Source organism: Bidens hawaiensis, unplaced genomic scaffold (assembly GCF_021521415.1).
Source record: "Bidens hawaiensis isolate Kalapana, Puna unplaced genomic scaffold, B.hawaiensis_p1.1 tig00024799_1, whole genome shotgun sequence".
NCBI lineage: Eukaryota > Viridiplantae > Streptophyta > Magnoliopsida > Asterales > Asteraceae > Bidens > Bidens hawaiensis.
This window is the reverse complement of record NW_027493916.1, coordinates 200,175-210,275: the sequence shown is the minus strand read 5'-3', so window position 1 is coordinate 210,275 and position 10,101 is coordinate 200,175.

Sequence of the window (10,101 nt, the reverse complement as noted above, 5' to 3'; positions counted from 1 at the left end):
CTGCGGTGAGTGTCCGGTTGTAGAGGTAGTGTCGCGGCGGTAGATGATAGGGTTTGTTTCTTGGCGATGATGAAACATTGCAACGCATAAGGTGGTTTTGTTTTTGTACATGAAAGTCTCAAATGTTATAAATGAATGTTAATCAACTTCTGATTTTGTGGTAACGTTTGAACATCGTTTGAGTATTCGCATATGGTTTGACACGGGGTCAACATTCTAGTTTTCATATACTCACAAAAGTACCATTTCATTAACAGCCAGCCACACATTTCCACCGGCTTTTCTCTCATCAACTCACAGAGATAACTTTCAACCACAACTTAATTTTAGCAAAATCCCTAATTGACTTTGCCCTCATACTTGGCTATGAAGATGAAAGAAGCGAAAGGCATTGATTGGAGTTGTTCTTTATCTTCGTCTCAACGGTGACCTAGGCTTCACCTCTCACCACCACTACAGCTTCTTGAGTTCTATTTTTCGGCTTCACCTCTCACCACCACTACAGCTTCTTGAGTTGTATTTTCTGCACCAGCAAGTGCACGTAAAACTTTGATTGCTGCTACGGCTCCTCTTAAAAAGCTTTGTAATTCGCTAATTAATTAACTGTTTTCAGTACCTTAAAACGTGTTATTTTGTTTTCCTTTTAGTTTCGCTACTCATATACTGCCTGCAAAAAAACAATTGTTTAATAACTCTCGCTTGCAGTAATTGAAGTTTGTCTTTCCTGATTTCCAAAGAAAGAGCTATGGTGATTAGGTTAGATAATTGTTGTAAGACAAAAAAATAATTAATGTGTTAATTGGTTCGGGCTTATTCGGTGGGGTTCAGTTCGGGTCGGGTGGTTTCGTTAATCACGTTTTTTTCCTCTTTTATTTTAAATCGTTGTTGTTAACTGTAATCGAACTTCACAATAGATTTTTGTTAATAATTGACTTACTAACTTTCACCTCTGGGTTAGTTGACCTGTTTGTTTAGGGTTTATACATCCAAGACTAAAACAAATTTAAATATATGCTTGAATTGGGCATAAACAACTATGTTTTTGTACGTATATCTTATATCTTTAGCCAGATGAGAAATTTGCTTATAACTTGCTCGGTTAACTTTGGATGAGTTTATCTGTTTATTTACCTAAAATATGTCTTGGTCTCCACGGTATTAGATCATGTGGTAGCAACATTTTTCTGCTTTGCGAATAAAGTTAGTAATAACTTCAAATGTTGCGTGCCATTTTTTGGAATATAATAACCATTATTTGTAGGCGTGTCATTTGTATGTATTAGACCATGTGTAGTCATAAAGCTCCACTATCAGACATTATGCGCCACGTGGCGTTCAGTCAGAGTTATGGTTTTTTACAAAAACATGTTGTAGTCATAACTCTCCACCCCCAGTCATTATGCGCCACGTGGCGCCCAGTCATTATTAATTTTATTTGTTTTTTTAAATACTAAATCATTTAAATAAATTAACATAAAATTAAAAATTACATTAAACTTCCAAATAAAAAATACATTAAACTAAATTAAAAAAAAATACATCAAATTAAAAAAAACATAAATAATACTAATAAAACTAAAACTCATTTATATTTTTCTAAATTTTTCGCTCGTCGAGCGGCTTTTAGAGATTGGACTATCGGGTCGTCTTCGGATAGCTCGTTTGATAAAACCTCGATGTCTTTGTCCATTTCATTCCTTCTAAGTAGGTCGACGGCGTCCAAATTTACTTGAAGTCGTTGGGTTCCAAGTTCGTGTAAATCTTGGAGTCGAGAGTTCATTAATTTGAACCCGAACCGGCACGAACTCGACCTCGGGTTGGGTCTCCGGGGCGGGTTGGGAACCCGAACCGGCAAAAATGTTTGTCATTGGGTATTGGAAACCGGGCACCGCATTTGGCATAGAGTTTTGTAGAAGTGCAAAGTACGCGGCCATTTGCGGGTCATACATTTGCGGGACGGGTACGGTTGGCGTCGGGGCGGTAGATTGGTTCGGTTTGCCTTGACGGGCATATTGGCCGAAACCGAGAATATTTTGGTTGTTGTTTGGAAATATTTTGGTAGAAATATTTGTGTAAAAGATATAAATTGGTATAGAAGTGGAAGGAGTGTGTTAAACAAAATGAGTTTGGTTTATTTGTATAGTATAAATAAAATTCCCAACGGCTCCAAGACCCACCCCAACGGCTATTTTTTTTATTTGTGTGCCAATATGCGCGTTTTGTATACAACGCAGCCAAAATCAAACTTCACATAACGCAGGTGGCAACGTTGGTGGCAACGTTGCCACCAACGGCTCCAATATGCGCGTTTTTTATTTGTGTACCCCCTGTGTTTTCGTCTACAACGTTGGTGGCAACGTTGCCACTACGGGTGGTCTTAGATAGTATTCGAACCACTAATTGTCTATGATTAAAAATCTTCAAATGTTAGGAAACCAGTTGGAATCTCAATTATGATGGTCTACATCTACTATGCAGGGTAGTTCACCTGGTATGGTTCCCAACTTAAAAATACCTTTAAATTAAAATCGTTTGTAACTGTGAATACACCTATTGTACTTCCATTTTATTAAAGTTCTTGAAATACCAATTAAATAGAACGCATATTAGATGGAAGATCAGACAGTTAACTATATTATGTTATAGAACTGTAATGACCAAAAGTATAATAGCAAAGAGCAATTATATTAACAAGCATCAATTGTTTTACTTATGTATCCAAATTAAAAATATACTGTTTTTCGCTAGAACTAGACAATAGTATAAACTTTGTTGTTCTTTATCCACAAGCATTATTGCCACTATATTTCGAGCCGGGGGTCTCACCGGATGCAACATCTCTATTCCTACAATGATGATGATGATACTTGATAGGTTTATGTACCCTTTATTCATTTTAGTAGCTTAATTAGGATGGCCGGTCACTCGTAGGTTTTAATTATGTTGCCGTTACACCAATAGTCAAAGATATCGGGTCAAATGAGACGAGTCAACTTTGGGTCAACTTAATCGAACCTGATGACTTAAAGACGTGAACATGCAAGCACTGCAATTTAGTTTTATTTCAGTGATTCCTATTTCTTAGAATTTGAGTTCTCATTTCAGTCCATGTAATTCCCATAATTGAGTAAATGAGATCATAGTGAAATTACTTTTACATTCAGTTAAGGTTTTAACATTGGTTGTTTTCTCACGAGTTTATGCCTCCGTCGCATCGCGCGGGTGAAAGAACTTGTTATATATATATATATTTAAAAGGCAATTTGCCGTTGTCTCACATTAGGAACTGTTGATTGCATCAACCACCGTCCGAATTCCAATAATGACAGTTACAATATATTATAATATTAATTTATAGAATACGTGTTTGATGTTTGCTTATTTTACTTACCGCCCGCCAGAAAGCTTCTTCTTCTTCTCTACTTCAACAAGTCACCTTAGGTTTCACTCTCAGATCTTCTACTCGCGAAATCAATGTACGTCGACGATCCGGTGTTCGATTTTATACTACGTTCGTTGTACGAGTAAATTGAATTGAAGACTAAGCCGGAGTACAATCTGAGCACCGTTTTCAGATAAGCAACTTAGTTTTGGTTCCAACGTATCTTAATTTCAACTTACGCTCCATTCTTTCAGGATTTGGGCAAATTAGGGTTTGAATCATTGGAATATAAATGTACTGCATTTGGGGAAATTAGGGTTTTTGTATAATTTTACAACCTTTAATCAGATTTCTTTTTTCAGAAAATCAATTCTTTGGGGAAATTAGGGTTTTAGTTATAGGAATACAAAAATATTGTCTTTATATGATTCGGGCAAAAGACCTTTTTTAAGCATATGACTGGTATTTGTATTTTGAAGGTGTGCTACATAAAACAAACAAATGAATGATATTTGTGGTTGTATGACTTTGGAGTAACTTCAACAGGGAGTAATTGAACACATTTGATGTACTGTGTCACTTGCATCAGGTTTATTTTTTATTAAGTTTTTTGTTTTATTACATTCGGCCTATATGAATCAATCATGTATGTCTTTTATGCTTCAGTAATTAGACAACTTTGTATTTACAAGTTGTCCGCGTCAAGGAGTTCCTTGACTTGTGTTCTACACGCGTTGGCTTGTTCCGTCCCCATTACTCTGCGCTTTTGTATGACTGGCGTAAAAGCCGGGTCACAGTTGAGCTTATGCTCTGCCTTACTTCGAGGTACACCAGTCATGTCAGCTGGTGTCCACGCGAAGATGTCAGCATTTTTCTGTAGCAAGCGTTTGAGTAAGGTGCGCGTAGGATCAGTGACTGTTGGGCCAATGGTAACAGCCTGGTCAGGGTATTTGCCATTGAAGGCCCATTCTTCTGGTTCGGTGATGGTTGGTTTAGTCATCTTTGGTTTGGGTTTAGATGACACAGATGCGATGCATACCTGGGGAATACCGGTGATCATCGCTACAACCCTCAGCTGTTGGCCATCCCATCATGCCGTGGACTGAAGATACCACGGCATTGAATCTTGCCATCCCGTCTCTCCCGAAGAGAATGTCGTATGTGTGGTGCGGCTTCCTCATTACGACAAAGTCCACGTCTTCTGTGAGGGAGTGTTTCCCGTCTGTGAGAATGACGGGGAAAGATAGGATACCCAGGGGGGTGTTTGTGCTGCCGTCGAACCCTTCCATCGAGGCGTAGACCGTTTCCAGGCGTTCCTTGTCTTCTTCGTCTAGCTGTCGAAGAACTGCCTGTACATAACCGTTGACGAGGCGCCGTTGTCAGCAAGAGTGCGGGAAGTGATGTAGTGCCCCAGCTGGCTTTTGATGACGATAGGGCCTTCTTTGCTGGGACCTCCTGGCACTCGCGGGAAGCGCACCTCAGCTTCCTTCCACGCACATGGTTCTGTCCGTCTTTTTCTTCCTCTGATGTTACTATGAACCATGTGGATGCTGATGTCAACGGGCTTTCGTCCGTTGCCTTTGTATCGGTTATCATTCCTCCTTCCATTCTTGATTGATGCCACAAGGTGTGTAAGTCTTCCATCCTTGACGAATGTTTCAACAATATCCTTCAAGGATGTACACTCCTCAGTGGTGTGACCCTTTGTCCCGTGGAAGTCACAGGATTTACTCTGATCCGCATTAGGTCGCTGCCGGATCATTGGAGCTTTTGGCCATGAGAGTTTTTCGGTGGCAAATATCTCCGTGACGCTTTTGGTGAGTGGCGTCCACCGGGGTTTTCGGCTTGATGGGTGCGTGTTATCCCTTCCGCCTACTAGAGGGCGAGAGCTGGATGAGGTGTCAAAGTTTACCCTTGACTGCCAAATACCTAGCTTCCTCTTTTTGTTTTTCCGGGCGGTCCGAACGTTGTTTTTTCTAGTCCTCTGCGTGTAGAGGTGTGTATTCTGGGGAAGATCCCTACCCAGTTGCTTCTCCGTTTCGGCAAAGCGCTTGGCCGCCGTCATGATGGCATCCCATGTGGATGGCATGCCGTCCTTACCCGTTAACGTGCGGATAAGCTCTGGGTATTCGGCGCCCTGGATGAAAAGCGGCGCGAACAATATCTTCACTTATGGTGTCCAAACTCAGCTTCTTCGAGTTGAAGCGAGTGATGAAGTCTAGTAAAGATTCATCCTCCTCTCTACCGCAGTTGAGGATCGTCCACTGCTCCTCAGTATATTTCCTCTGTTGACTGAAGTGTTGGCTGAACTTGTGTTGGAAATCCGCCCAATCATAGATGTGGTGGACCGGTAAACGATCAAACCACGCCCTGGCCGCTCCAACCAGCGTCATCTGGAACATATAACACCATGTGGGTTCCGTCCAGTTGCTGACGGTTGCCCCCGCTATGAATCTGTTCAAGTGATCGTCTGGGTCGGATATACCATCATAAGTGCCGATATTGGACATATGTTTGGCACTCTTCGGGGCGATTGCTTCTGCAATGTCCCTTGCAAACTTGGACGTTCCCGCATTTGCAATAGTTGGTCTAAAGGTTTTGGAGAAGTCACGTGGGTTTCCCCCCACGTTCCTTAGTTTGAAGGTTTTTCCCAAATTCCTTCTTGGTTGGAAGTCCGTTTCCTTGCGCTTCCCTTTCGCCCTATGGCGAGGGTTTGCGTCACTGTCGGATTCCTCCCAATCATCGTCCAAGTACTCGCACTCATTGCTCATGATGAGCTGTTGTCGAGTGCTTCCGAATTCGTCAGCCTGTTGGAGTGAACGTAAGCGTTCATCCAACTCAGCTTGGAATTCCTTCTGACGTGCTTCCGCCCACGCTTTAACTTGATCAAGTGTTTGGCGGGGGAGCCTCGTCTGTTGTCTTTCCACCTGGGTATCAATGTATCCCAAGGGAGGATTGTTTACTGCACTTGCCCCGGCTTGTGTAACCGGGGTAGTGTTCGTAAAATTTGTGTACTCACCGGTGTTCCCCCCAGTAGCTGGGGTTGTGGTTACCGGGGTTTCTTGGTCACTCGCTGGCCTTGGCACCGGAGTAACCTTAACCATCTTTCCAGAAGTTTTGAAAAAACTGAAAAAGAATTAGTTCTAGCTTTTATGCACGGATGGCGCCAATGAAGAAACACTAAGTGACCCCGGCAGATTACGGATAATCTGGGGGTTAAGTAGATGTTTCCCACGAGGGTTAGGTCCGGCAAAGATGGTTATTCTTCTGATGACCTGCAAAACAGAGACCGTGAGCTCGTCACTGAGAAGGGGGGGGGTTCCTCCTTGTGACCACCCTCCGGCGTGAGAATCAGACTATATTGCTCTGAATATAAGTGTATATTAAGAGAAATAGCTAGAGAAGATAAGATGATGATACCGTTCCAAGGTGTTGGAGTATTTATAGCCGAAGGTAGGTTTCCAAGCAGGTACAGCCAGCTGTATAATATTCCTTTTCTACCAACTGTGGGCTACGCACGTGCCATGCTGGTGGTTGGTGGGTAGGCAGCGGCTGATAGTGACATGGCCGGCTGTGTACTATTCCTTTTCCACCAACTGCAGGCTATGTACGTGCCACGACAAGGGTTGGTGAGTAGGCAGCGGCTGATAGTGACATTTTGTACTAGAGCGTGCTTCTCCTCGTACTGTTGTCGGTGAGCTGTCACCCTGTGATTGGTTCATGGGCTGCTTTGGTCAGATCTTGTCTATTTTGTTCATACCTTGGCAGGTATAGTACAAAAGATCTTCCAGAAGCGTACGGACTGGCTCATTTGGGCGGGAGTATTCCCGCCTTGCTCATTCCTTCAGGTGACATTACTGAATTATTGAGAGTTAGTGCCTTGTGCGTGTAGCCTTGCTATTAGTGTGGGTAGCCTTCCCTGATGGCTTGTATCCGCAGCTGCGGGAACAGGCGGGGTACTTCACCATTGGGAGGCTTTTCCTGCGGGAACAGCTGGCGTACTGCGCGTAAGGTCTTCATCTCTGAGCATGGTGGGTCCTGCGGAACCAGTTGGTCCTTGCGCAGACGTCCCTCTTCAAGGTGAGTCTTGCGGGTCCAACTGGGCTCTGCTGGGACCTACCTCTTCAGGCCTATATGAATCAATCATGTATGTCTTTTATGGTTCAGTAATTAGACAACTTTGTATTTACAAGTAGTTATTTCAGTTTAGCGTCAAGTATATTGTTTGCAGCAAATATTAGAGTAGTTGATTATGCGATAGAATTCGGGTTCACATAATTAGGAAATCTGGTATGGAAAGAAAGAGTTGATGGATGGAAAATGAAACAAGACAAGAATGTTGTTCCAACTAAACTAGTTGTGATGTTTTTGATCTTAATTGCAGAGTAAAGCAAAAGAGATGATATGGGAACAAGTTACAGGTTATGGTGTTGTTTGGTCATTAGACTTGGTAGTTATGAAACTTTATTGTATTATGTATTTTTGTGTATATAGCATTAAGAGTTGTACGAATCGTATATGAGTTCACTTTGATTTAAATTCTTTAACCGTATATGAAATTACTTTGATTTAATTCTTTTACGAAATTCTGAATGTCAACCAAGTTGTTTTTCCGCAGCAACGCGCAGTGGTGAAATACTAGTTATTTTTATTTTGAAAACAAACTAATAATGTTGATACGTTATTGGAAGCGTACTTAGACCATGTTTAATGGTGACTAAGCACATAGGAGTTGTGCGATATATGATGTCTCGGTTAGCAATTATTATTTTTGTAAAAAGTGTAGAGTCAAAATTCCATGTACCTCATTAACTCATTTCTATCATTACACAATAATTTCTTCTTTAATATATATAAATTAAAAATTAAATTACTTTGATTTGTTTAAACTTAACTAATATCCTCTCGACTAAAATGAACTGGATCCAAAATTAGATGGTTACATTTTGTAAGGAAAAGTAAATTCAAAATTAGATGAACATCACTATGCCTTTTATTGTTTGTTTTGTTAGTTGTATATACAACGATTGTTGGGGAAACGTTTATGCTAATGAATGATTTTTGTTTTTTAACTTATATTTTTATTTGTAATAAAAAATTAAAATTATTTAAAGAGGATTACGAGGCTTTTCATCGGTGTATCATTTTTTGGAAAACTTTTCATTGGTGACTAAGATGCAACGTCACTTTTACTTGTAGTCTTAGTATTTCTTTAAACAAATTTTCTTTTTGCAATTAATGGCCTTTCAGTTACTGATTGTAATTATAAATTTTTCTCTTCATTCATTTCAAATTCCTTTATATCTTTCTCTTTCTTTCACTGTGATCATTCTTCATCTCACAAAACTTAAACCACTCTATATTTTATAAAAATCACACTTGCAATTCTTAGTGGTTAGAATGTGATAGCTATATGAATGCTCTTACATTTCAGCTGCCTATTTATGAAGATTTTATGTATCTCTAGATAACATCATTGGATTATTATGTTATATGTCTACATTGATAACATCATCAATCTAGAAATTGATAAATCAAACCAAGCCTACCACAAAAATTTTGGTTAAGCCTCTTTACAAGAAAATTTCTGAGTCTCCAATAGTCTAAGGGGTCCATTTGAAGCTGATGTTGATAAAGTTGATGACCAAAGTAATATTTATGTTGATGTCGAAATTCCGCATTTTGTTATGTTTGGTTTTTACTTTTGAGAGTGTGATACATATCGTTGTTGAATAAAATTAGTTGTTTGAAAGACAACAAAATTTAATATGTGATATATATATATTATAGAAGATGGGTGCCCGTGCGATACAGCAGGAACACAAACCGTGGATAATGGTTTGGTTTCAATTTTTAACGGTTTTCAATTTGGTTAACGTGATCCTACTAATTGTTTATTTAAAACTATCAAAACCGGATAGCAAACACCGCTACATAAATGTTAATTTTTTTAACTAAAAAAAAACTAAGACGATATCATTCTCAAATTAAAGAGAATAAAATTCTCGTTTTTATGGTGCTGATTTTATTTAAAAATATTAGTGTATGAAAAAAATTATGATAGTTTAAAAGTCGTAGGTGAAAGTTGGGTTAAATGTAAAATTAAAAAGAATACATGGTTAAAAGTTAAAGGGTTAAGGTTGTAATTATTACTTAAATTTACAAAAGTTATTTAAAGTTAAGGAGGCAATATTGTAACTATGTTTAAAGAAATTGAAGTTTACTATTTTGCCCATCTTCAACATGCTATTTAAGTTATACCATTTGTTAATTAAGTTGTAAATTACTTAAAATCCAAGTGTCTTAATTTGCCCATGAGTTATGTACAGTAGAAACTCGATAAATTAATACTCGATTATTTAATAAACTCTCTAAGATAATATTTTTTGTCGGTCCCGACTCGGGGATAGGATGCTAAATTAATAATTCGCTAAAATTATAAGATAATACATTTTTGATAATTTCTTTAGACCCCATATAAAATATAAATTAATAAATTCTTATATATAGCATATTACATGAATGATTTATGAAGGTTTCTTGAAAAATAATTTTGATAAGCCATGTTGTGTGTATGATTTGTTTGTGTTAACCTATTTTGATCTTGTATTTATATAGAAAATATTTTTAATGTCCATAAAGTGATACATTGAACACAAGAAGCATAATAAGGTGGGAGATTGAAGGTTTCTTTCAAATTGGGTCGTTCATTTGATATG